At 48.2% G+C, this 26,438-nt stretch overlaps 1 pseudogene; it reads right to left on the bottom strand.

Annotated features, from left to right (window-relative positions):
* LOC131586380 (uncharacterized) overlaps window positions 1-26,438 on the bottom strand; it is a 585,722-nt pseudogene that overhangs the window by 475,730 nt on the left and 83,554 nt on the right.

The following is a 26,438-nucleotide window of genomic DNA, read 5'->3' as shown; positions in this document are numbered from 1 at the left end:
TTGGAGTTCTTCATTCTCCAAACATCCCCCCCAAAAAACCCAACCCAGGAACTCCCCCAAGATACCTGGGCTGAGTTCCCCCTCCCTGGTCATCTCTGGGATGGGGGTGATGATCCCACTGATGGGGGGGCTGTGAATTCAGGGAATGCTCAACTGGGATATACTGGGAGTGACTGAGATCATAGTGGGATAACAAGCACTTGACTGGGATTACTGAGAGTATCTGGGAAGGGCTATGGACATGCTGAGGGCAACTGGGATATACTGGGAGTGTCCGTAACCATACTGGGGATGACTGGGAACACATTGGGAACAATGAGAACCATGGTTGGGACAACTGGGACCTCATGCTAACGACAACTGGGAGCGAGTGGGAGTGACTGGGTCTGCACTGGGGGCAACTGGGCATCACTGAGACCATGCTGGGAGCGGCTGGGATCATCTGGGGTGGGACTCGGACTATACTGGAGGCAACTGGGTGCAACTGGGATCATACTGGGAGCAACAGGGAGCAACTGGATCCATGCTAAGGGCAACTGGCATCCTACTGGGAGCACAGTGGGAGCAGCTGGGCCATGCTGGGCAAGACTGGGACCATATTGGCAGCAACTGGGACTGCACTCAGGGTGACTGGGAGTGGCTGGGAGCAACTGGGATCAGCCTGGAAGCACCTGAGGAGTGACTACGAGCAACTGGGATAGACTGGGAAGAGAGTGAAACCACAGTGCAGGTAAATGGGATCCACACTGGATAATCCTGGGAGCAGCTCTGCCCATGCTGGGGTCATACTGGGATTCTACTGGAAGTAGCTAGGATAATATTGGATGTGATGCAAAAGGGGCTGGCTGTGACTGGAACTGTGCTGGAGGTGACTGGGAGCAACTGGGCCCATCCTGGGAATGATAGGGAGTCACTCTGGCCATGACTGGAATCATACTTGGAGGATCTGGGATTGACTGGAACCACACTGGGGGTGACTGGGTACAACAGCTCATACTGGGAGTGACTAAGATTGTAGTGGGAGTGACTGGGATCATCCTGGAAGTATTTTTCTGTAGATCTTCTGTCTTTCTGGTCTCTTTTTATTCTCCTTATTATCCTATGTACCTGAAACATTTTTGGATACCTGAATATTACCAAAAATCTTAAGGGTTAATGGTTTTTAGGTTAAATGAGCTAATTTTGCAAAGTTAATGCTATGGTAAGAGTTTTATGTTCAACTGGATGTTGTATGAAACCCTTTGCGAAAGTACCTTAATCATCTATATTTTAACAGTTAAATTTTGTCTGATTTTGACCTCTTAGCTCAGTTTTTAGAACATGGTGCCAGTATCATGGAGGCTGTGGGTTCAATCCTTGTGTGGGCCATTCACTTAAGAGTTGGACTTGATGGTCCTTGTGAGTCCCTTCCTACCAAGAATGTTCTTTACATCTGTCCACAGTGAGAATATCTGGTTGGTGTTTCTCCTGTGCACCAAACTCAAGCAGAGGAACCTTTGGTTACCACCAGCATTGAAGTGTTCTGGGGTGTTACAGCCCTGCAGGCTCACAGTGGCCTCTTGTGTCCATAAGGCCCCAGAGTGTCCCACTGTCCCCTTGGTTCCATGGGCCCAAGAGTGCCACAATGATCCCCTTGGATCCACAACTTCCCATGGTGTCACACTGGCCTCTTGGTTCCATAAGGATCTGGAGTGTCACACAGGTTTATGGCATTTGTCCTTGCTGCCCCTCACATCCCACTGCCCCACAAAGAGCCCCGAGCCACCCGTGAGGGACAGGCCCTGCTGTGCCAGGCCTGGGCTCAGGGCTTGGCCTTCCTGCTTCCTCCAGCCCAGCCAGGGCTGGCTCAGCATGGCAGTTCCCTGCTCAGAGCCTTTGGCTCCCGGCAATCCTGGCCTCCAGGATCTGCTCTCACCAGTCCCTGGGGAGCCTTTGGCAGTTTCTGCCCTCAGTGGGGCCGGTTGAAGCTCCAAGAGACTTGGAGTTTTGCTTCTGACTCCCTGAGCAGCTTCTTCAGCCTGAAGGAGGGACAAAGGAGGATCAGAGAAAGGAGAAGGAACCATGAGGTCAAGCAGTCCTTGAATTCACAGGTCCCCACCCATGGGATCATCACCCCCCATCCCACAGGTGACCGGGGAGGGGGAGCTCGGTCCACATATCCCGGGGGGTCCTTCTTGGGTTGTGTTTTTCGAGGGGGATGTTTGGAGAATGAAGAACTCCAAAGCTGAGTGGAAAATGCCGCTTGGAGGGATAGTGGAGGGTCCCAGCATCCCTAAGTGGGGAGATAGAAACAGGGGGAACGTTTTGGATTCCTGGCACTCCCAGCAGCCTGAAGAGGTCAGGGACCGAGTAGAGAGGGGAACCCCAGTACACACGTGACCCCCAGCAGCTGGGACAGGGAGGAAGCCCTGAAGACCAAAGGAGAGAGACCAGAGATGGGGAAGTCCTGGGAGGCATTTTCAGGGCTAAGTCTTGGTGTTTGGGAGATTTTTATGGACTCCATGTCCTGGGTTGCAATGCAAGATGTAACCAAAAGTATGTATTCTATCACCATCTGTTAAAACCTGGTAAAGCAGTTTTCTTTATCTCCTCCATCACCCATCCCTCATAACCGGGGGTTATCTTCTGTTAATGGGCCAGCTGTTAAAACCAGGTGGGGCAGTGTTCTTTATCTCTTTCATCACCCATCCTCCCTCCAGGGGGATATCTTCTGTTAATGGGCCATTGAGTCTCACTGCAGGACTGATAAAATGACATCATCCCATTGTGAGATGCTCCACCCAGGGGGAGGAGCCAAGCATTCCTGACTGGATATAATCTGAGAATCTAAACACCACAGGCAGTTTTTCTCCACTGGATTCACAGAGGAGAGACCGGACCCATCTACAGCACCAGAACTTCAGAGGTAAGCTACAATCTTCTATGGGATCATTGCTTCAAGACAACCACCTCTGTCACTCCAGGAGGACTGCAACCACCGTTTAATCGGACTGCTACCAGCACACTGACCAACATGGTGTCAGGTTGTATTCTGACTCTCTCAGCAAGTTGGATTTTGTGGGTTTTTTTCTTTTGTACTGCTGCATTTTCATTTTCCTTTCTTTAGTAAAGAACTATTATTTCTATTCCTATATCTTTATCTGACAGCACTTTGATATCAAGATTATAACAATTTAGAGGGGGTTGTTGCTTACATTTTTATCAATTTCAATGGTGGCGTTCCTTAGCAAACACCTTTCCTTTCAAACCAAGACACTCCAGATACCCAGCGACTTCTAGACGGGGACTTGGACAGAGGGACCATCAAATTCAATGTACTCATTCCTTGTTTTCTCCCAAATCAGGATTTCCTAATCCCAATCCTTGGACAGATGGATGAGAAGGCTGCAAAAAAGAGGAAGATGACCCGAGACACCCAGGCAGGTGAGGAGGAAGTCAGTGCCCCTTTCCCCCTCTCTCCTGCTCCATCTCCCAGCCCAGCATGGCCCCCGGCTGCAGGACAACCCCGCTGCCGACGCCGTCCTGCCGGGGACGCACTGGGGGGATCTCCTTCCCCTTCCCTCTGGCACGGAGGCAAATCCCATCCTCTCCTTGTCCTTCCACCTCCAGACAAGGAGCTGAGGATGGAGACCAGGGAGGACAAATCCCCATTGCAGAACCTCGTGGAAGAGGCTGTTTTGAGCAGCTCCACAGTGCAGGAATCCAATGGGGATGAAAAGCTTCTGAGATCCCGCAGGAGAAGGGGCTCCAAACCCATCCCAGGGTGCTCTGAGGAGGAAAGACCCACCCTGTGCCATGAGGGCGGCCAGAGATCCAGCCAGGGCTCTGAGCTGCTGGTCCATGAGGAGCTTCAGGATGGGGAGAAGCCCTACAAGTGCTTGGAGTGTGGGAAGAGCTTCAGCCAGAGGAATACCCTGATCTGCCACCAGATGATCCACACTGGGGAATGGGCCTACGACTGTGGGGAATGTGGGAAGGGCTTCAGCTGGAGCTCCCACCTGATCATCCACCAGCGCATTCACACTGGGGAGAGGCCCTACGAGTGTCCTGAGTGTGGGAAGAGCTTTCACAGCAGCTCCAATCTTCTCGTACACCAGCGGATTCACACAGATGAGAGGCCCTTCCGCTGCCTCGACTGTGGGGAGGGCTTCAAGCACAATTCCACCCTCATCACCCACCGTCGCATCCACACTGGGGAGAGGCCCTACGAGTGTGGGGAATGTGGGAAAAGCTTCAGCTGCAGCTCCAGCCTCAATACCCACAAACGCCTCCACACTGGGGAGAGGCCCTACGAGTGTCCCCAGTGTGGGAAGAGCTTCACCTGGAGATGTAGCCTGGCCCAACACCAACGGCGGCATCAGTAAGGGAAGCTCTGCAAATGCCCCAAAGTGCAGGAAGAGCTTTGTGCACTGCTCCAGCTTCATTCCCCCTTGGAAAATTCAAGTTTGGCAGAGACCTGGTGATCCATGTTCCCTGTGATCTGTGCTGGGAAGACACCTGTACCTTTTCCTGCTTATGACAATGTCATGATGTGGGGCTAAAGAATATGAGGGTCTGGCCATGGCCCTGTCATTATATTCAATCCCATCTCAGATCGTTGCCAGGGGCAGGTATTGGGGATTAGGTGTCTTTTTTTTTTTTATTCTGGCTTGCCTGTGGATTATTTACCCCTTAGTTGCGGGGACAACCTAACTGTGGGTACTTGGTGGGTGATTGACAAAAGACAAAGAGTTTGGCTGTGCCCAGGGGAGGAAGGGGGCAGGAAAGGAGGAGGGTGGGGACAGTTTGGCGGACTTTTCTTCAGCTTCAGAGAAGTACACTTTGGTCGCAGAGCTGTTGCAGTGGAGACAAGGGAATTTTGCCATCACCCAGACGGAGCTGCTGCTTCTTCTCCTCCTTCCCTCTTTGTTGGTGGCCTCACACCCCCTGTCCTGCCGGGACGTGTGGCAGTGCCAGCCACCGCTGCAGAGCTGCTGATACACCTCAGCCACCAGCCCAGGATCTCAGCTCGTCCCTGCTGTTCCAGCTGACTGTTCCTCAGAGCCCTGCAGGAGCACCGGGAATGCCCGCCCAAGGGGGTTTGTGAAACAAAGCCTCTCCTCCATCCCGTCTCAGCCAAGAAAGCTGTCACGGGGCCCCTGGTTCGGTTTTCTTGCTTATGCTGTAGTTATTGTTGTTTGTTTGCCTGGTTATAAATACTAATAAAGAACTGTTATTCCTATCCCCAGATCTCTGCCTGAATGCCCCTTGATTTCAGAATTATACTAATTCAAAGGGAGGGGGTCTACATTTTCATTCCAGGGGAGGCTCCTGCTTTCCCTAGCAGACACCTGTCTTCTAGAACCGAGACACTGGTTTTAGTCAGAAGCATCAGTGACCAAAAGTTGTGTTTCCTTTGGTTTGGTCACATCTTTGTTTCTTCTCAGTGTTCAGGCTGGGCTGTGGGGTGTCCTCATTTGCTGCATTTTCTGAGTTCCTCTTGTGTCCTTTGAGCAATAGGTTGTGCCCTCTGAAGATCCTTTGTGCTCCTTGGTGACCCAGAAGAACCTTCCAGGCAGTTTTTGGGGGAGCTGCTGCTGTGATGTCACAGGAACGTTGCTGTGTCCTTGTGGTGTTCCCGTTGCTGTGGGGCACAGAGGCCTCAGTGTCAGAGCGGCTCTGGGCAACTGCTCATTGCCTGAGGATCCTCCTGCCCGAGGCATTCTCAGCAGCCAGCCCAGCCCCTGACGGGTGTCCTTCTGTCCTTGCAGGGGGACAGACAGTCTGCAGATGTGTGCAGCACAGCCAAAATGATCCAGCAAGTGGTTGCTGCAGTTTGCACTCTGCACTCTGTGGCTTCTTATGGGTATTTTTTAACCCACTGGGCCCCTAAGTCGAAGATTTCCCCAGGTGCACCATATGTGCCTTTGGGATTGCTGTGGGCTTTCTGTTCTTCCATTGGAATGGAGTTGATTTTGAAAGAATATTTCCATTAAGATTCCAATTATTTGGGAGAGCTCCTGCCAACAACTTCTTTAAAAAAGGGTTGTTTTTAGCCAGCAGGGTGTGCACAGCATTTGGAATGTAGCCTGGGGAGGTTCTGTTCCTCAAGAGGAGAGTCTGTGGCAGCAGATCCTGGCACTCCCTCCGTTTGCTCACCCAGCCAAAAACTGGACACAGCCTTGTATTTTGTGCTGTTCTCTCGCTTGCTGTGTGATCCAAAAGGACTGTGGCTCCAGGAGGGAAGTTGTGAAAGCAAAATGCTCTCTCTTGGCATTGACTTGTTGTGTGGGATTTTCCAGCACAGGCAGCTTTTTCTCCTAACAGCATCTGGTTCAGGTGAAGGTCCCCTCACACATGGACACTGGGAAGCTCCTTCTTCAGTGAGCAGGAAAGGAACCTTTGGTGTTCAGAGATCCCAGTTTTTCCTTTTCAACACCAGTATGAGCCCAGTAAGCTCCAGTATGATCCTTGTCACATGGCAGCACTCCCAGGATGGTCCCAGTTGCCTCTGGCTAGATCAACCCAGTCAGTCCCAGTATGATGCCATTGGCTCCCAGCATGCTCCCAGTTGCTCCCAGTCACCCCCAGGATGGGGGATGATGTGCATGGTGTGTTCCCAGTCATTCTCAGATACTCCCAGTATGAGTCCAGTCACTCCCAGTATGATCCAAAATTGGATTGCTGGGAGGCTTCATGGAATCCTGGAGACCATTGTGACACTCTAGGGCCCCATGGAACCGTGGTGACACCAGGTTGGCTGGGAGTGTTGATGTGCTGCAGGGTAGGAGGGCTCTGCACAGGGACCTGGACAGGCTGGATCCAGGGCCCAAACCCAACAAGGTGAGGTTTAACAAGTCCAAGTTCCAGGTCCTGCACTTTGGCCCCAACAACCCCTGCAGTGCTACAGGCTGGGGACAGAGTGGCTGGACAGCAGCCAGGCAGAAAGGGACCTGGGGCACTGATGGACAGCAGGCTGGGCATGAGCCAGCAGTGTGCCCAGGTGGCCAAGAAGGCCAATGGCTCCTGGCCTGGATCAGGAACAGTGTGGCCATCAGGAGCAGGGCAGGGATTCCTCCCCTCTACTCTGCACTGGTTGGGCAGCACCTCGAGTGCTGTGTCCAGTTCTGGACCCCCAATTTAGGAAGGACATGGAGGGACTGGAACATGTCCAGAGAAGGGCAACAAGGCTGGTGAGGGGTCTGGAGCACAAGTCCTGTAAGTGATAGTAAAAGGTCTCAAAATCTTAGAAAATTCAGGGACTTAGAAAGAAAGTTAGGTTTGGAAAGGCCTTGGAAAAGTAGGCCCTGGGAAATGTTAGGCCTTGTGCTTGATAAAGATCAGTTCAAACTGCACCTGTGTAATCAGTAGATGATCTTGATACAATTGTTAGATGTGATTGGATATAATTATTGTTTAAAGAACATGAGGAACAATGTGAGGGGGCTGGGGGGGATCACAAGAAATCCATGCTTGGGTAAAAACAATGCATACATTAGAACAATCTAAGTTTAATAATTAATATGTAAGTTATATAACGTAAGAGTATAAAAACATGTTCAGTTCAAAACCTAGAGGGGTCAGATTTGGGTCTGTGTACCCCTGACACCCAGAGCTCTTAATAGAGCACCTGCATATAATCATTCGTGATTATGTGTGTTCCTGACCGCTAACAATTTCATCAGATTTTGCTGGAATTTTGTGAGATATTTGCGGAATCTTGTGGAATTTTTGTGGAATTTTGTAGAAATTTGTGGAGATTTTGTGGGATGTTTCTGGAATTTGGTAGGGTTTTGAGAAGATTTTGAGAATTTGTTGGGGTGTTTCTGGAATTTTGTGGGATGTTTCTGGAATCTCGTGGAATTTTTGTGGAATTATGTGGGATGTTTCTTGAATTTTGTGGGATTTTGTGGAAATTTTCTTGGACATTTCCAGAATTTTGTGGTATTTTTCTGGAATTCTGTGGCATTTTGAGAAAATTTAAATAATTTTGTGGGATTTTTCTAGAATTTTGTAGGATTTTTTTGGAATGTTGTGGAATTTTTCTGGGATTTTGTGGGATTCTGAGCAGACTTGAGTATTTTTGAAAGATTTTTCTTGGATTGTGTGGACATTTGTGGAGATTTTTTGGGATGTTTCTGGAATTTGATATGGTTTTGAGAAGAGATGGGGAATTTTGCGGGATTTTTTCTTGAATTTTGTGGATTTTTGTGGAATTTTGTGGGATATTGTGGAGACTTGAAAAATTTAGTTATTTTTCCTAGATTGTGTGCAAATTGGAGGAGATTTTGTAGAATGTTTCTGGAGCTTCGTAGGGTTTTGAAAAGATTTAGGGAATTTTGTAAGATGTTTGTGGAACTTTGTGGTATTTTTCTGGAATTTTGTTGAATTTTTGTGGAATTTTGTGGGATGTTTCCGAAATTTTGTAGGACTTTGAGGAGACATGAAGAATTTTAAGGGATTTTTCCTAGATTGTGTGGAAATTTGTAATGATTTTGTGGGATGTTTCTGGAATTTTGTGGGATTTTTGTGGAATTTTAAGGGATTTTTCGGAAATTCTGTGCAATTTTTCTGGAATGTTGTGGAATTTTCTGGGATTTGCTGAGATTTTGAGGAGACTTGAAGAATTTGGAGGAGTTTTACTTAGATTGTGTGTAAATTTGTTAAGATTTTGTGGGCTGTTTCCGGAATTTGGTAGGGTTTTGAGAAGATATAGGGAATTTTGAGGGATTTTTTCTTGAATTTTTCTGGAATGTTGTGGAATTTTCTGGAATTTTGAGGAGACTTGAAGAATTTTGAGGGATTTTTCCTAGATTGTGTGTAAATTTGTAAAGATTTTATGGGACGTTTCAGGAATTTGGTGGGGTTTTGAGAAGATTTCTGCAATTCTGTGGGATGTTTGTGGAATTTTGTGGAATTTTGTGGAATTTTGAGGGATTTTTCTGGAATTTTGTGCAATTTTTTTAGAATGTTGTGGAATTTTCTGGAATTTGGTTAGATTTTGAGGAGGCTTGAAGAATTTTGAGGAGTTTTCCTAGATTGCGTGGAAATTGGTAAAGATTTTATGGGATCTTTCTGGAATTTGGTAGAGTTTTGAGAAGATTTAGAGGATTTGGTGGGATGTGTGTGGAATTTTGTGGGACGTTTGTAGAATTTTGTGGGATATGGATGAAACTTGAAGAATTTTGAGGTATTTTTCCTAGATTTTGTGGCAATTTGTAAAGATTTTGTGGGATGTTTCTGGAATTTGGTGGGGTTTTGGGAAGATTTCTGCAATTTTGTGTGATGTTTCTAAGACTTTGTGGGCTGGTTTTGGAATTTTGTGGGATTTTTGTGGAATTTTGAGGGATTTTTCTGGAATTTTATTCAATTTTTTTGGAATGTTGTGGACTTTTCTGGAATATGGTAAGATTTTGAGGAGACTTGAAGAATTTTGATGTATTTTACTCAGATTGTGTGGCAATTTGTAAAGATTTTGTGGGAAGTTTCTGGAATTTGGTAGGGATTTGAGAAGATTTAGGGGATTTTGAGGGTTTTTTCCTTGAATGTTGTGGATTTTTGTGGAATTTTCTGGGATTTTGAGGAGACTTGAAGAATTTGGAGGTATTTTTCTTAGATTGTGTGGAAATTTGTAAAGATTTTGTAGGATGTTTCTGGAATTTGGTAGGGTTTTGAGAAGATTTAGGAAGTTTGTTGCGATGTTTGTGGAATTTTGTGGATTTTTGTGGAATTTTCTGGGATATTGAGGAGATTTGAAGAATTTTGAGGTATTTTTCCTAGATTGTGTGGAAATATATAAAGATTTTGTGGGATGTTGGTGGAATTTGGTGGGGTTTTGAGAAGATTTAGGGAATTGTGTGGGATGTTTGTGGAATTTTGAGGGATTTTTCTGGAATTTTGTGGAGTATGGATGACACTTGAAGAATTTTGAGGGATTTTTCCTAGATTACGTGGAAATTTGTAAAGATTTTGTGGGATGTTTCTGGAATTTGGTGGGGTTTTGAGAAGATTTAGGGAATTGTGTGGGATGTTTGTGGAATTTTGAGGGATTTTTCTGGATTTTTGTGGAGTATGGATGACACTTGAAGAATTTTGAGGGATTTTTCCTAGATTGCGTGGAAATTTGTAAAGATTTTGTGGGATGTTTCTGGAATTTGGTGGGGTTTTGAGAAGATTTAGGGAATTGGGTGGGATGTTTGTGGAATTTTGAGGGATTTTTCTGGAATTTTGTGGGATACGGATGAAACTTGAAGAATTTTGAGGGATTTTTCTTAGATTGTGTGGTAATTTGTAAAGATTTTGTGGGATGTTTCTGGAATTTGGTGGAGATTTGTGGAATTTTAAGGGATTTTTCTGGAATTTTGTGGGATGTTTTTTGGAAATATTGAGGGATTTGGAGGAGACTTGAAGAATTTTGAAGTATTTTTCTGAGATTGTGTGCAAATTGGAGGAGATTTTGTGGGATATTTCTGGAATTTTGAAGCACTTTGAGGAGACATGAAGAATTTGGAGAGATTTTTCTTAGATTGTGTTGCAATTTGTAAAGATTTTGTGGGATGTTTCTGGAATTTGATAGGGTTTTGAGATTATTTAGGGAATTTTGAGGGATTTTTTTCTTGAATTTTGTGGATTTTTGTGGAATCTTCTGGGATATTGAGGAGACATGGAGAATTTGGTGGGATTTTTCCTAGATTGTGTGGAAATTAAAGGAGATTTTGTGGGAAATTTCTGGAATTTGGTGGGGTTTTGAGAAGATTTAGAGTATTTGGTGGGATGTTTGTGGAATTTTGTGGTATTTTTCTGGAATTTTGTGGGATATGGATGAAACTTGAAGAATTTTGAGGTATTGTTCCTAAATTGTGTGGAAATATATAAAGATTTTGTGGGATGTTGGTGGAATTTGGTGGGGTTTTGAGAAGATTTCTGCAATTTTGTGGGATGCTTCTGGTATTTTGTGGACCGTTTCTGGAATTTCGTGGGATTTTTGTGGAATTTTGAGGGATTTTTCTAGAATTTTGTGCAATTTTTTTGGAATGTTGTGGAATTTTCTGGGATTTGGTGAGATTTTTAGAAGACTTGAAGAATTTTGAGTAGTTTTTCCTAGATTGTGTGGAAATTTTTCAAGATTTTGTGGAATGTTTCAGGAATTTGGTAGGGTTTTGAGATGATTTAGAGGATTTGTTGGTTTGTTTGTGGAATTTTGTGGATTTTTCTGGAATTTTGTGGGATGTTATTTGGAATATTGAGGGATTTTGACAAGACTTGAAGAATTTTGGGGTATTTTTCTGAGATTGTCTGCAAATTGGAGAAGATTTTGTGGGATGTTTTTGGAATTTGGTGAGGTTTTGAGAAGATTTAGGGAAATGTGTGGGGTGTTTGTGGAATTTTGTGGATGTTTGTGGAATTTTGAGGGATTTTTCTGGAATTTTGTGCAATTTTTGTGGAAATTTGTGGCATGTTTCTGGAATTTTGAAGGACTTTGTGGAGACATGAAAAATTTTGAGGTATTTTTCTTAGATTGTGTGGTAATTTGTAAAAATTTTATGGGATGTTTCTGGAATTTGGTAGGGTTTTGAGAAAATTTAGAGGACTTGGTGGGATGTTTGTGGAATTTTGTGGGATGTTTCTGGAATTTGGTAGGATTTTGAGAAGATTTAGGGAGTTTGTTGCTATGTTTCTGGAATTTTGTGGGATTTTTCTGGAATTTTGTGGCATGTTTCTGGAATTTTGAGGGATTATGATGTGACTTGAAGAATTTTGAATGATTTTTTTTTAATTGTGGGCAAATTGGAGGAGATTTTGTGGGATGTTTCTGGAATTTGGTAGTGTTTTGAGAAGATTTCTGCAATTTTGTGGGATGCTTCTGGAATTTTGTGGACTGTTTCTGGAATTTCGTGGGGTTTTGAAAAGATTTAGGCAATTTAGTGGTATTTTTTTCTGGAATTTTGTGGGATCTTGATTTTTGTGGGATATTGAGGAGATTTTGTGAGATGTTTCTGGAATTTGGTAGGTATTTGAGAAGATTTCTGCAATTTTGTGGGATTTGTCTTGAATTTTGTAGGATATTGAGAAGATTTCGTAGGAGTTTTCTGGAATTTTGAGGGATTTTTAGGAAACATGAAGAATTAGGGGGTATTTTGTTCGATTTGGTGGAAATTTGTGGGGATTTTGTGGGATGTTTCTGGAATTTGGTGGGCTTCTGAGAAGATTTAGGGAAATTTTGTGGGATTTTTCTTGAACTTTGTGGGATTTTGTGGAGACTTGAATTATGAGGTATTTTTCTTAGATTTTTTTTTTAATTTTGTGAACATGTTCTGGGATGTTTCTGGAATTTGGTAGGATTTTGGGAAGATTTTGTGGGATTTTTTTAAATTTTTTGCACTTATGTGGGATTTTTTGGGAATTTTGTGGCATTTTTCTTGATTTTGGTGGGATATTCAGGAGATTTTGTGAGATGTTTCTGGAATTTGGGAGGGTTTTGGGAAGATTTAGGCCTTTTTTTTTAGTTTCTCTCAATTTCATGGGATTTTTTTGCAATTTTGTGGGATTTTGCAAAAGTTTAAATATTTTTGTGGGATTTTTTTCTGGAATCTTGAGGGATTTTGAGGAGACTTGGAAAATTTGGTGGGATTTTTCTTATATTTTGTGGAAATTTGTGGCGATTTGGTGGGATGTTTCTGGAATTTGGTGGGGTTTTCAGAACATTTAGGGAGTTGTGTCAGATTTTACCGCAAATTTGTGCGATTTTTCTTGAATTTTGTAGGATATTGATGAGATTTTGTGGGAGTTTTGTGGAATTTTGAGGGAATTTGAGGAGACGTGAAGAATTTTGAGGTATTTTGTTTGATTTTGTGGAAATTCGTGGGGATTTTGTGGGATGTTTCTTGAATTTGGTGGGTATTTGTGAAGATTTCTGCAATTTTGTGGAATTTTGTGGGATTTTTCTTGATTTTTCTAGGATATTCAAGAGATTTTGTCAGATGTTTCTGGGATTTGGTAGGGTTTTGGGAAGATTAAGGAGTTTTTGTTTTTTGTTTTTTCAATTTTGTGCGATTTTTTTTCAGTTTTGTGGGATTTTGCATAAGTTTAAATAATTTTGTGCGATTTTTGTGGAATTTTGTGGTATTTTGTGTAGACTTGAAGAATTTTGTGGGATTTTTCTTAGATTTTGTGGAAATTTATGGAGATTTTGTGAGATGTTTCTGGAATTAGATAGGGTTTTTTCTTGATTTTTGTAGGATATTGAGGAGATTTTGTGAGATGTTTCTGGAATTTGGTAGGGTTTTGAGGAGATTACTGCAATGTTGTGGTATTTTTCTGGAATTTTGTGGGATCTTTCTTAAATTATGTGGGATTTTGTGGAAACTTGGAGAATTTTGTTGGATTTTTCTTAGATTTTGTGGAAATTTGTGGAGATTTTGTGGGATGTCGTAGAAATCTGATAGGGTTTTCTTGCTGCGGCGGCGGAAAGCCCGGAGCACCGCGACTTCTCCAGAAGCAGCCTTGAGAAAGGCTGGCCCGAAGCGCGTGTGAGCAGCTTCGAGCAGTCGAGTGATTCCAGCTCAGCTCAGTAATAGTATAGTGATTCCAGCTCAGCTCAGTAATAGTATAGTGATTTCAGCTCAGCTCAGTAATAGTATAGTGATTTCAGCTCAGCTCAGTAATAGTATAGTGATTTCAGCTCAGCTCAGTAATAGTTTAGTGATTTCAGCTCAGCTCAGCTCAGCTCGGCAGCGGCGGCGGCAGGCAACACAGGAAGCAGGGACGAGACAGCTGGTCCAGCGTTCCACCGAGGCACAAGCCTTTATTCAGGCAAAGCTTCGGCAAAGGGTGCCGGTAACAGCGAATCTCCCGAACAGAGGAAAACCTGGGATATTTATGGGGAAGGAGAGGGGCGGGGGGAAGCCCGAGATACCTGTATCGGGGTGGGACAGCAGGGGAGAACACCAATGAAACACAACAGTTTAACATAACTAACTCAAAGACCCCTGGGAGCGACATTGTGTCGCTCTTACAGAGAAGTATCTCCTCTCCAGGGGAGAGCCAGTATCTCGGGCCCAGCGGGCTCCTCCGTACCCACACTTCCCCATATTAACATAGAGTGTTGCATTTTAAACTCTAAAAAGCTTTACAAGTTCTTTCCTTGTTTCTTGACCTTTGGACTTTCTATCAGCAGAAGGACATTGTTTTACCAACCAGGGATTCTCCTTTAGCTGGCTAGGCTATTGTTCTTTGGTCATATAGTATCTAGTACTCAGTATCTTATGACTCAAAGCAAGCTTTCATTTCTATTTCAATTCTAGGCTTCATACCTTCAGAATCTTTTGTTAAACAATCATATTCGCAAGGTTTCCCTGTTTCATCTTCCCCAACATAAACTGTCACTTTTAATATAAATTAGAAGCTAATTTGAATATTTCTAAGTGTAATTCCTCTGTTAAATCAAAAAGTCATAGGTTAAAAATTAGATTAAATACTGTATAACTGCTGTTCTTTTGCTAAACTGTGAAGTTGAAGGTATCAATTAATGGTTAAGGTATAAGTGAAGTCCTGTTAAGTTTGACCTCTGTTAAGTTCTTAGGCCATATTCCTTTTATCCTTGACCTCACTGTCCTTTTGTCACAGACACACACACATACGGACAGTTCTGGGTTCATTTCTGGTTGGATTTGGATTGCCTGGATTTTGTTTGGTTTTGTTGTTGCTTTGTTTCCTTGCTGTGCCTGAAGTGTCCAGTCAGGAGCAGAGTGATTCTTGCCAAGGAACTTTGTGCTGCTGGTGCTTAATATTAAATCTGGTTTTTGCTGCTCCCTTGCTGGGGATTTTTTAAGCGCTCTCAAGCCCTCGTTGGTGACAGGGTGAAGGAGCCCTGGCCCAGGCTCTGGCCCTGGGGACACAGGGATGCTGCCAGGGGTTCCCTGTCCCCCTGTCCCATGCCCCACAGACCTTGGGATGTCCCACAGCCATTCTGTGATGTCCCAGTCTGGACTGTGATGTCCCAGCTCCTCTGAGATAACAGAACCTACTCTCTGATGTCACAGCCTTCTCTCTGACATCACACACTCTTCTCTCTGATGTCACACAGCTGCTCTGTGATGTCACAATCTGCTGTCTGTTGTCACAGAGCTGCCCTCAGGGATTGTGGTATCTGCTCTGTGACCTCACAGCCCACTCAGTAATGTCACAGCCCACCCTGTGGTGGCTCTGTGATGTCATACAGAAACTCTGTGATGTCACAACCCACTCTGTGATGTCATGCATTCAACCTCTGATGTCATAGTCTTCTCTGTGATGTCACAGCCCACTAAGTGATATCACCCAGCCCACACTGTGATGCCACACCCTGATTTCTGATGTCACAGAATCCCCTCTATGATGCCGTAGCTGCTCAGTGACATCACACAACAAACTCTGTGATGTCACAGCCCCAGCTGTGACCTCACACAACCCACTCTGAGCTGTCACACAGCCCTTTCTGACATCACAGCTGCTCTGGGGCTCCAGGACACAGCCACAGAGGTGCTGCTGTGACACAGCCCCCTCTGGCACATCCCACAGCCCCTGCCAGTGCTGAGCCCCTGGGAGCTCTGTCTGGGCCTGCTCGTGTCCCTGAGCTGCCCTGGCAGGGCCCCAGCCCTGCTGGGCTGTGCTCAGGAGCTGCTCCTGGCCAGAGCTGTCTCTCTGCAGCGCTGCCCTTGCCAGGAGCTGCCTCTGGGCCAGGAGCCCGGCCCAGCTCAGCAGCACAGACACAGCACCAGCACTTTCATCACCCTCTCGGGCCTTTGGGGCTCTTTGCATCACACTCAGTCCCTCAGAGTGTGCTCCAGAAACTTCTCAAGAACTCAAACACAGACAGAAACACTAAAGTTTCTTGTAGTTGAAATGAGAGACACGAGTGAGAAAGCATCCCCAGGTTCCAGGTAGAGCAGAAGACTGGAGGCCCTGATGGCAGCTGGGGACAAGCAAGGGAAAGGTGTCTGTGGTGCTGAGCAAAGCTGGATGTGTTTCAGGAATGCCAAGGGCCAAGGGCTGAGCCCCAGCCCCTGGCAAGGCAGATGCTGTCCCTCCCTCATTGCTCAGGGCTCTTCCCGGGGCACTGGCATGTGGGGATGTGCAATGCCAAGGGCAGCACCATGGGGCGGCCCCTGCCAGGCTGCTGAGCAGGGACAAGGAGGCAATGAGGCCCCAGGGCTGCCAGGGTCACTTGTCCCCTGCTGGCCTCAGGTCCAGGGCCAGCAGCCATGGCCAAAAGGCTGCACAAGTTGCCTCTGGCAGGGCCTTGCAGCTGCACAGCCCAGAGCCCTCAGCCTCTACCTGCTGCTAATGTGATGAGGCCTCCAAACCCCATCCTGGGAGATTTTTGGGTCCTCTCCATGGTGTGTGAAAATGGAAGCACTGGTCAAAGTTATTTTCTCCCAAATCTTGCAGTGACAGGGATGAATATCTTTAAAGTGATCAAGAGTTAATTTATATTGTTTAGAAGGAGGAAAAATTTTAATCAGGCATTTTACGAGAGTGGCAGAAAACTGCAATTGCTTTTCCAGACAAGTCGATGCCCCATCCCAAGAATGCTCCAAGAGCAGGAGCTCTGTGCAACCCGACACAGTGAAAGCCCCTTCTCCTCCCCAAGGATGGAATTCCTGTTGTGTGGGTTCTCTGATGTGCTGGGTGACCTCACAGTGCTCCTGGCCAGAATGTCTGCTGAGGGCCAGCCAGGCTGCTGCAGTGGCAGTGACCTCACAGCCATCACCACTGCAGCCATACCCCCTGGGCCTGGCTCTCCCCTTTCCTCTGCCCCTGCCTTGTCTCTGCTGCCATGAAGAGCTGTTTCATTATTATCTTGTCCCCAGGGTGCTGGGGCCAATTGCTTCCCAGTCAGGCTCCTGGAGCAGCAGGGGCTTTTCAGAGCCCAGCCAGAAATGAGCCCTGAAGCAGCAGCTCTGCAGTGCTGGCCACCAGGCCGGGGTGCCAAGGGAGCCTTCTGGCCATGGCCTGGAAGCAGCTGCTGCTGCCAAGGTGCCTTTGGTGCCTCAGGCTGTCCCTGGCACAGCTCCCAGCACGGCACTCTGCACTTGTGCCCGAGCCCTTCCCTGGGTTGGGGCTGGCCTGGGGCTTTTCCTGCAGCAGGATCTGCCCTGGCCATGGCACAGGAAAGGCAGTTCCTGCTGGAGCAGGAGGCTGTGCCTGGAATGGTCTCAAACAACTCCAGCAAGGCCCTGTTCACTTCAAAATTGCTTCCTAGAGCACTATAGTCTAATAATTGTTATAGCTCTTATACTCTGGACTAAATAACTCTTTTTCTTTATTTACTCTGTGGTGTAAATAAATCACCTTCAGAATCAGTCACAGTGGTATTTATATAAATATATCTGATATTCCATTGTTAATCATGTGGGACAAATTGCATTATGGTTCAATTCTACATGTCCAATATTTACACATAAACCTCTGACAAACTCGGGCTGGGATTGAATCCAGCTGCTCCCAGTCTCCTCTCTTAGACGAAATTTAAAAGTCTAGGTGACCTGAAGGAGTTTGAGGATCCCTGGTGGCTGTTGGGTGTCATTTCTCCACCTCATGAAACAGCAGGGGTTTCTCCAATGAAGAAATAAAGCTTTTGCCTGAAGCTCCCACTCTGCCCATGACAGGAAGCCCTGGGAGTGTCTGTGACATCCCGGCTCTTTGGCAGCCTGGGGACTCCTGGGATGTCACCATGGGGTCCCTCGGTGCCTGTGACAGAGCGGTGCCTTTGCAGCCCAAGGTCCTCTGGGATGTCACCATGGAATTGCTGTGACTGTGTCTGACCACACGGCTCTTCAGCATCCCCAGAAACCCCGGGGAGGTTTCTGTGGAGCCCTTGTCTGTGCCTGTGACATTTCAGCTCTTGAACAGCCTGGAGACTCTTGGAATGTCCCCACCGAGCCCCACTGAGGGTAACAAATCTGATCCTTGGTAGACAACCATCACCACGACCTTTCGCTATGGTCTGTTTCCATGGCAACCACAGCCCCCTGTTGCTATGGTCTGTTTCCATGACAACCATCACAGCCCCTGTTGCTATGGTCAGTCCCTCGGCAGCTCCATGGAGACCCCATGCCAGGGGTGGTTGCCATGGACACCAGCTCAGGCCTGGAGCCAGAGTCCATTGCCATGGCAACCATTCCCAGTCCCATCCCCAGGCTCATGGGATCACAGAGCCACAGAATTGGCTGAGTTGGGAGGGACCCATGGGGATCCTCCAGTCCAACTGCTGGCCCTGCACAGGACACCCCAACAATCCCAGCCTGGGCCTGGCAGCGCTGGCCAAACGCTGCTGGAGCTCAGCCAGCCCTGGAGCTGGGAGCCTTCCCTGGGGAGCCTGTTCAGTGCCCCAGCAGCCTCACAGGAAAAACCTTTTCCTCACATCCAGCCTAAACCTGCCTGCCTCAGCTCCAGCCGCTCCCTCCACTCCTGTCCCTGGGCACCAGAGGGAAGAGGTTCCCACAGCCCCCAGCCAGGGACCCGCTCCCAAGGCTGCTGCCATGGCAACCAGGCCTGGCACCAGCTGGGATGCTCGGTTTCCATGGGCTGGGCTTCAGGAATGGCATTCCCCAATTTCCTACTCCTGCTAAAACTGCATCACTGCTCTCTTCCCTCCCACCTCCCATGGAAAGCAGAAAAGGCAAAGATCCCATGCTGGGATAAGAACAATTTACTGCAAACAGCAACGAGATAAGGAACAAACAGGAACAGAAACAATTTGGATAACAGAAGGGATAAGACAAACTATTCACAGAGAAAACTAAAATGCCACCGACTGCCTCTTCCTGGCCACGTATTTCCTCCTACCTGGAAAGGACACTCTTCTCCTCTGGTGAGACAGAGGGAGTCCTTTTCCTGCCCCTGGCAATGACCTGAGATGGGACTGAATATAATGACAGGGCCATGGTCAGACTCTCAGGTTCTTTGATCCCACATCATGTCATTGCCATGGGCAGGGAAAGGTACAGGTGTCTTCCCAGCATGGATCACAGGGAACATGGATCACCAGGTCTCTTCCCAATGTGGATTCTCCAAGGGGGGATGAAGCTGGAGCTGTGTAGAAAGCTCTTCGTTCACTTTGGGTCATTTACAGGGCTTCCCTTACTGGTGCCTCCGTTGGTGTCTGGTCAAGTTAGAGCTCTGGGTGAAGCTCCTCCCACACTGGGGACACTCGTAGGGCCTCTCCCCAGTGTGGATGCGCCGGTGCCTGACGAGGGTGGAGTTGTGCTGGAAGCCCTCCCCACACTCGGGGCAGCGGAAGGGCCTCTCATCCGTGTGAATCCGCTGGTGCACAAGGAGAGTGGAGCTGGTCTGAAACCTCTTCCCACACTCGGGACACTCGTAGGGCCTCTCCCCAGTGTGGATGCGCTGGTGGATGATGAGCTGGGAGTTGAAGCTGAAGCCCTTCCCACATTCCCCACACTTGTAGGGCCATTCCCCAGTGTGGATCATCTGGTGGCGGACCAGGGTTTTCCTCTGGCTGAAGCTCTTCCCACACTCCAAGCACTTGTAGGGCTTCTCCCCATCCTGAAGCTGCTCATGAACCACCAGCTCAGACCCCTGGCTGGATCTCTGGCCACTTTCCCGGCACAGGGTGGGTCTTTCCTCCTCAGAGCACCCTAGGATGGGTTTGGAGCCCCTCCTCCTGCGGGATCTCCGGGGATTTTCCTCCCCCTTGGATTCCTGCACTGTGGAGCTGCTCAAAACGGCCTCTTCCACGAGGTTCTGCTGCAGGGATTTGTCCTCCCTGGTCTCCATCCTCAGCTCCTTGTCTGGGGGAGGAAGGACAAGGAGAGGATGGGATTTGCCTCCGTGCCAGAGGGAAGGGAAAGGAGATCCCCCCAGTGCGTCCCCGGCAGGACGGCGTCGGCAGCGGGGTTGTCCTGCAGCCGGGGGCCATGCTGGGCTGGGAGATGGAGCAGGAGAGAGGGGGAAAGGGGCACTGACTTCCTCCTCACCTGCCTGGGCATCCTGGGGCATCTTCCTCTTCCTCACAGCCTCCTTCTCCATCTGGCCAAGGTTTGGGATTGGGAAATCCTGGTTTGGGAGAAAACAAGGAATGAGCACAATGAGTTTGATGGTCCCTCTTTTCAATTAACTCTCTAGAAGTCGTCTAAGCATCTGAGGTATCTTGGTTTGAAAGGAAAGGTGTTTCCTAAGGAAGGCAGAAATCTCCATTGAAATTGATAAAAATGGAAACAACCCACCCCCTCCGAATTTTTATAATCTTATATCAAAGTGCTCTCAAATAAAGATATAGGAATAGAAATAATAGTTCTTTATTAAAGAAAGGAAAATGAAAATACAGCAGGACAAAAAACAAAACAAAAAAACAAAACAAAACAAACAAAAAAAAAATTCCACACAGAAACCACCCACTGACAGAGTCAAAATACAACGAAGCACTCCGATTAAAATGGTGGCTGCAGTTTTCCTGGAGTCACAGATGTGGTTCTGTTTAAGCAATGATCCCGTAGAAGATTGTAGCTTACCTCTGAAGTTACGGTGCTGTAGATGGGTCTGGTCTCTCCTCTGGGAATCCAGTGGAGAAAGACTGCCTGTGGTGTTCTGATTCTCAGATTATATCCAGTCAGGAATGCTTGGCTCCTCCCCCTGGGTGGAGCATCTCACAATGGGATGATGTCATTTTATCAGTCATGCGGTGAGACTCAATGGCCCATTAAGAGAAGATATCCCCCTGGAGGGAGGATGGGTGATGGAAGAGATAAAGAACACTGCCCCACCCGGTTTTAACAGCTGGCCCATTAACAGAAGATATCCCCCAGTTCTGAGGGATGGGTCATGAAAGAGATAAAGAAAACTGCACCACCAGGTTTTAACAGATGGTGAAGAATACTTACTTTTGGTTACATCTTGCATTTCAGCCCAAGACATGGAGTCCATAAAAACCTCCCAAACACCAAGATTCAGCCCTGAAAATGCCTCCCAGGACTTCCCCATGTCTGGTCTCTCCCTTTTGGTGTTCAGGGGTTCCTCCCTGTCCCAGCTGCTGGGGGTCCTGCTTGTACTGGGGGTCCCCTGTGTATTCAGTCCCTGACCTCTTCTGGCTGCTGGGAGTGCCAGGAATCCAAAAATTTTCCCCCATTTCCATCTCCCCACTAAGGGATGCTGGGACCCCACAGTATCCCCCAAGGGGCATTTTCCACTCAGCTTTGGAGTTCTTCATTTTTCAGACATCCCTCCCAGAAAACCCAACCCAGGGATCCCCCGGGATATCTGGGCTGAGCTCCTTCTGTCCGGTCACTTGTGGGATTGGGGGTGATGATCCCATGGGTGGGAGGCTGTGATTTCAGGGGGTGCTCGACCTGGTGGTTGTTTCTTTCTTTCCCTGATCCTCCTTTGTCCCTCCTTCAGGCTGAAGAAGCTACTCAAGGAGTCAGAAGCAAAAGTCCAAGTCCCTTGGAGCTTCAATCAGCCCCACTGAGGGCAGGGACTGCCAAAGGCTCCCCAGGGACTGGTGAGAGCAGATCCTGGAGGCCAGGATTGCCGGGAGCCAAAGGCTCTGAGCAGGGAACTGCAATGCTGAGCAAGCCCTGGCTGGGTTGGAGGAAGCAGAAAGGCCAAGCCCTGAGCCCAGGCCTGGCACAGCAGGGCCTGTCCCTCACAGGTGGCTCGGGGCTCTTTGTGGGGCAGTGGGATGTGAGGGGCAGCAAGGACAAATGCCATAAACCTGTGTGACACTCCAGATCCTTATGGAACCAAGAGGCCAGTGTGACACTGTGGTAAGTTGTGGAACCACGGGGATCATTGTGGCACTCTTGGGCCCATGGAACCAAGGGGACAGTGGGACACTCTGGGGCCTCATGGAAACAAGAGGTCACTGTGAGCCTGCAGGGCTGTAACACCCCAGAACACTTCAATGCTGGTGGTAACCAAAGGTTCCTGTGCTTGAATTTGGTGCACAGGAGAAACACCCACCAGATCTTCTCAACATGGACAGATGCAAAGAATATTCTTGGTAGGAAGGGACCCACAAGGACCATCAAGTCCAACTCTTAAGTGAATGGCCCACACAAGGATTGAACCCACAGCCTTGCTGATACTGGCACCATGCTCTGACCAACTGAGCTAAGAGGTCAAAATGACACAAAATTTAACTGGCAAAATATAGACAATCAAGGAACTATGGCAAAGGGTTTAATACAACATCCAATTGAACATAAAATTCTTACCATAGCATTAACTTTGCAAGCTTAGCTCCTTTAACCCAAAAGTGTTAACCCTTAAGATTTTGGGAAACATTAATATATCCAAAAATGTTCCAGGTACGTAAGAGAAGAAGGAGAATAAAAGGAGACCAGAAAGACAGAAGATCTACAGAAAAATACTTCCCAGATGATCCCAGTCACTCTCACTGCAATTGCAGTCATTCCCATGAATGAGCTGTTGCACCCAGTCACCCCCAGTATGGTTCCAGTCACTCCCAGATCCTCCCAGCATGATTCCAGTCATGGCCAGAGTGACTCCCTGTCACTCCCAGGATGGGCCCAGTTGCTCCCAGTCACCTCCAGTATGGTTCCAGTCACAGCCAGCACCTTTCTATTCCCTCCCAGCTAATTCCACTAGGATCCTTGTATGTCCCCAGCATGGGCACAGCTGCTCCCAGGATTATCTTGTGTGTTTCCAGTTGCTCCCATTTACCTGTGGGACTGTGGTATCAGTCTCTCCCAGTCTATCCCAGTTCTTCCTACTCACTCCTCAGGTGCTTCCAGCGTGATCCCAGTTGCTCCCAGCCACTCCCAGTCACCCTGAGTGCAGTCCCAGTTGCTGCCAGTATGGTCCCAGTCCTTCCATACATGGCCCAGCTGCTCCCAGTTGCTCCCAGTAGGATGCCAGTTGACCTCAGCGTGGTTCCAGTCACTCCCTGTTCCTCTCAGTGTGATCCCAGTTGCACCCAGTTGCCCCCAGTACAGTCCCAGTCCCTCCACAGATTATCCCAGCTGCTCCCAGCACAGTCCCAGTCATGCCCAGTTGCCCCCAGTGCAGACCCAGTCACTCCCAGTTGTTCCCAGTTGTCCCCAGCACAGTTCCCATTGTTCCCAGTGTGTTCCCAGTCATCCCCGGTATGGTCACAGACACTCCCAGTATATCCCAGTTGCCCGCAGCATGTCCATAGCCATTCCCAGACACTCCCAGTAATCCCAGTCAGGTGCTTGTTATCCCAGTATGATCTCACGCCCAGTATATCCCAGTGGAGCTGGGATTCACTGCCTGAATTTACAGCCCCCCATCTGTGGGATCAATACCCCCCATCCCACAGGTGACCAGGGAGGGGGATCTTGGCCCAGATATCCTGGGGGGGTCCCTGGGTTGGGTTTTTGAGCGTGATGATTGGAGAATGAAGAACTTCCAAAGCTGAGTGGAAAATGCCCTTTGGGGGACATTTGAGGTTCCCAGTGGCAGCTCCTGGCAGAGGCACCCTGGAGGAGCAGAGTCCTGTGTCCCCCAGGACACCAAAATTGGGAGCCCAGAGAGGGGGAGCGCCACAATTTGCGGGAGCCTCAATTGCCTGGAGAGGGGCAGGGGGCTCTCAGTGGACCCCCTGCAACCCCAAGAAGGGAATAAGGGGAGCAGGGACCCTGGGACCCCATAATCTTTCAGCATTCCTAAGTGGGGAGATGGAAATGGGGGAACTGTTTAGATTCCTGGCACTCCCAGTAGCCTGGGCAGGGCAGGGACTGAGTAGATGGGGGACCCCCAGTACAAGAGTGACTCCCAGGAGCTGGGACAGGGGGGAAACCCTGAACACCAAAAGGGAGAGAACAGAGATAGGGAAATCCTGCGTGGCCTTTTTAGGGCTGAATTTTGGTGGTGTAAAAGTTTTATGGACCCCATGTCTTAGGTTGCAATGCAAGATGTAACCAAAAGTATGTATTGTATCACCATCTGTTAAAACCTGGTAGAGCAGTTTTCTTTATCTATTTCATGACCCATCCCTGGGGGATGTCTTCTGTTAATGGGCCAGCTGTTAAAACCAGGTGGGGCAGTGTTCTTTATCTCTTCCACCACCCATCCTCCCTCCAGGGAGATATCTTCTGTTAATGGGCCATTGAGTCTCACTGCAGGACTGATAAAATGACATCATCCCATTGTGAGATGCTCCACCCAGGGGGAGGAGCCAAGCATTCCTGCCTGGATATAATCTGAGAATCTAAACACCACAGGCAGCCTTTCTCCACTGGATTCCCAGAGGACAGACCAGACCCATCTACAGCACCAGAACTTCAGAGGTAAGCTACAATCTTCTGTTGCTTTAACAGAACCACATCTGTCACTGCAGGAGGACTGCAGCCACCATTTAATCGGACTACTTCCAAAAGGATGACCAATGGGGTGTAAGGTTGTATTCTGACTCTGACAGTAGGTTGTTATTTTTTTGTTGTTGTTGTTTGGATTTTTTTGTACCTCTGCATTTTCATTTTTCTTTCTTAAGTAAAGAACTATTATTCCTATTCCTATATCTTTATCTGAGAGCACTTTGATATCAAGATTATAATAATTCAGAGGGGATTGTTGCTTACATTTTTATCCATTTCAATGGAGGTTTATTTTTTTTTAGCAAACACCTTTCCTTTCACACCAAGACATTCCAGATGCCCGAGTGCCTTCTAGAGAGGGACTTGGGCAGAGGGACCTTCAAAGTAAATATGCTCATTCCATGTTTTTTCCCAAACCAGGATTTCTTAATCCCAAACCTTGGCTGGATGGAGAAGGAGGCTGTGAGGAAGAGGAAGATGCCCCAGGACACCCAGGCAGGTGAGGACGAAGTCAGTGCCCCTTTCCCCCTCTCTCCTGCTCCATCTCCCAGCCCAGCCTGGCCCCCGGCTGCAGGACAACCCTGCTGCCGACGCCGTCCTGCCGGGGACGCACTGGGGGGATCTCCTTCCCCTTCCCTCTGGCACGGAGGCAAATCCCATCCTCTCCTTGTCCTTCCTCCCCCAGACAAGGAGCTGAGGATGGAAACCAGGGAGGACAAATCCCCACAGCAGAACCTCATGGAAGAGCCTGATTTGAGCAGTACCGGGGCACAGGAATCCAATAAGAAGGAAAATCCCTGGAGATCCCGCAGGAGGAGGGGCTCCAGACCCATCCCAGGGTGCTCTGAGGAGGAAAGACCCACCCTGTGCCGGGAAGGTGGCCGGAGATCCAGTCGGGGCTCTGAGCAGGTGGTCCATGAGCAGGTTCAGGATGGGGAGAAGCCCTACAAGTGCTTGGAGTGTGGGAAGAGCTTCAGCCAGAGCAACCGCCTGATCTGCCACCAGATGATCCACACTGGGGAATGGGCCTACGAGTGTGGGCAATGTGGGAAGGGCTTCAGCTGCAACTCTCAACTTGTCATTCACCAGCGCATCCACACTGGGGAGAGGCCCTACGAGTGTGGTGAGTGTGGGAAGAGGTTTCACAGCAGCTCCACTCTTCTCAGGCACCAGCGGATTCACACGGATGAGAGGCCCTTCCGCTGTCCCGACTGTGGGGAGGGCTTCAAGCACAACTTTACCCTCGTCAGGCACCGGCGCATTCACACTGGGGAGAGGCCCTACGAGTGTGGGGAATGTGGGAAGAGCTTCAGCTGCAGCTCCAGCCTCATTACCCACAAACGTGTCCACACTGGGGAAAGGCCGTACGAGTGTCCCAAGTGCAGGAAGAGCTTCTCAGACAGGTCTAACTTGACCAGACACCAACGGAGGCACCACTAAGGGAAGCCCTGCGAGTGCCCCAAGTACAGGAAGAGCTTTGTGCCCTGCTCCAGCTTCATCCCCCCTTGGAGGACCTAGGTTAGGAAGAGACCTGGTGATCCATGTTCCCTGTGATCCATGCTGGGAAGACACCTGTACCTTTTCCTGCCCATGGCAATGTCATGATGTGAGATCAAAGAATGTGAGAGTCTGATCATGGCCCTGTCATTATATTCAATCCCATCTCAGGTCATTGCCAGGGGCAGGAAAAGGACTCCCTCTCTATCACCAGAGAAGGGTGTCCTTTCTTTGCAGGAGGAAATACGTGGCCAGGAAGAAACAGTCAGTGGTGTTTTAGTTTTCCCTGTGAATAGATTGTCTTATCCCTTCTGTTATCTAAATTGTTTCTGTTCCTGTTTGTTCCTTATCCCATTGCTGTTCTCAATAAATTGTTCTTATCCCAGCATGGGATCTTTGCCTTTTGTGCTTTCCATGGGAAGTGGGAGGGAAGAGAGCGGCAACACGGTTTTAGCGGGAGCAGGAAATTGGGGAATGCCATTCCTGAAGCCCAGCCCATGGAAACCGAGCATCCCAGCTGGTGCCAGGCCTGCTTGCCATGGGCAGCAGCCTTGGGAGCGGGTCCCTGGCTGGGGGCTGTGGGAACCTCTTCCCTCTGGTGCCCAGGGACAGGAGTGGAGGGAGCGGCTGGAGCTGAGGCGGGCAGGTTTAGGTTGGATGTGA

This window comes from Poecile atricapillus, chromosome 19, assembly GCF_030490865.1.
Source record: "Poecile atricapillus isolate bPoeAtr1 chromosome 19, bPoeAtr1.hap1, whole genome shotgun sequence".
Classification (NCBI taxonomy): domain Eukaryota; kingdom Metazoa; phylum Chordata; class Aves; order Passeriformes; family Paridae; genus Poecile; species Poecile atricapillus.
Note: the sequence above shows the minus strand (reverse complement) of the source record. Positions and strands in the feature narration are given on the sequence as shown.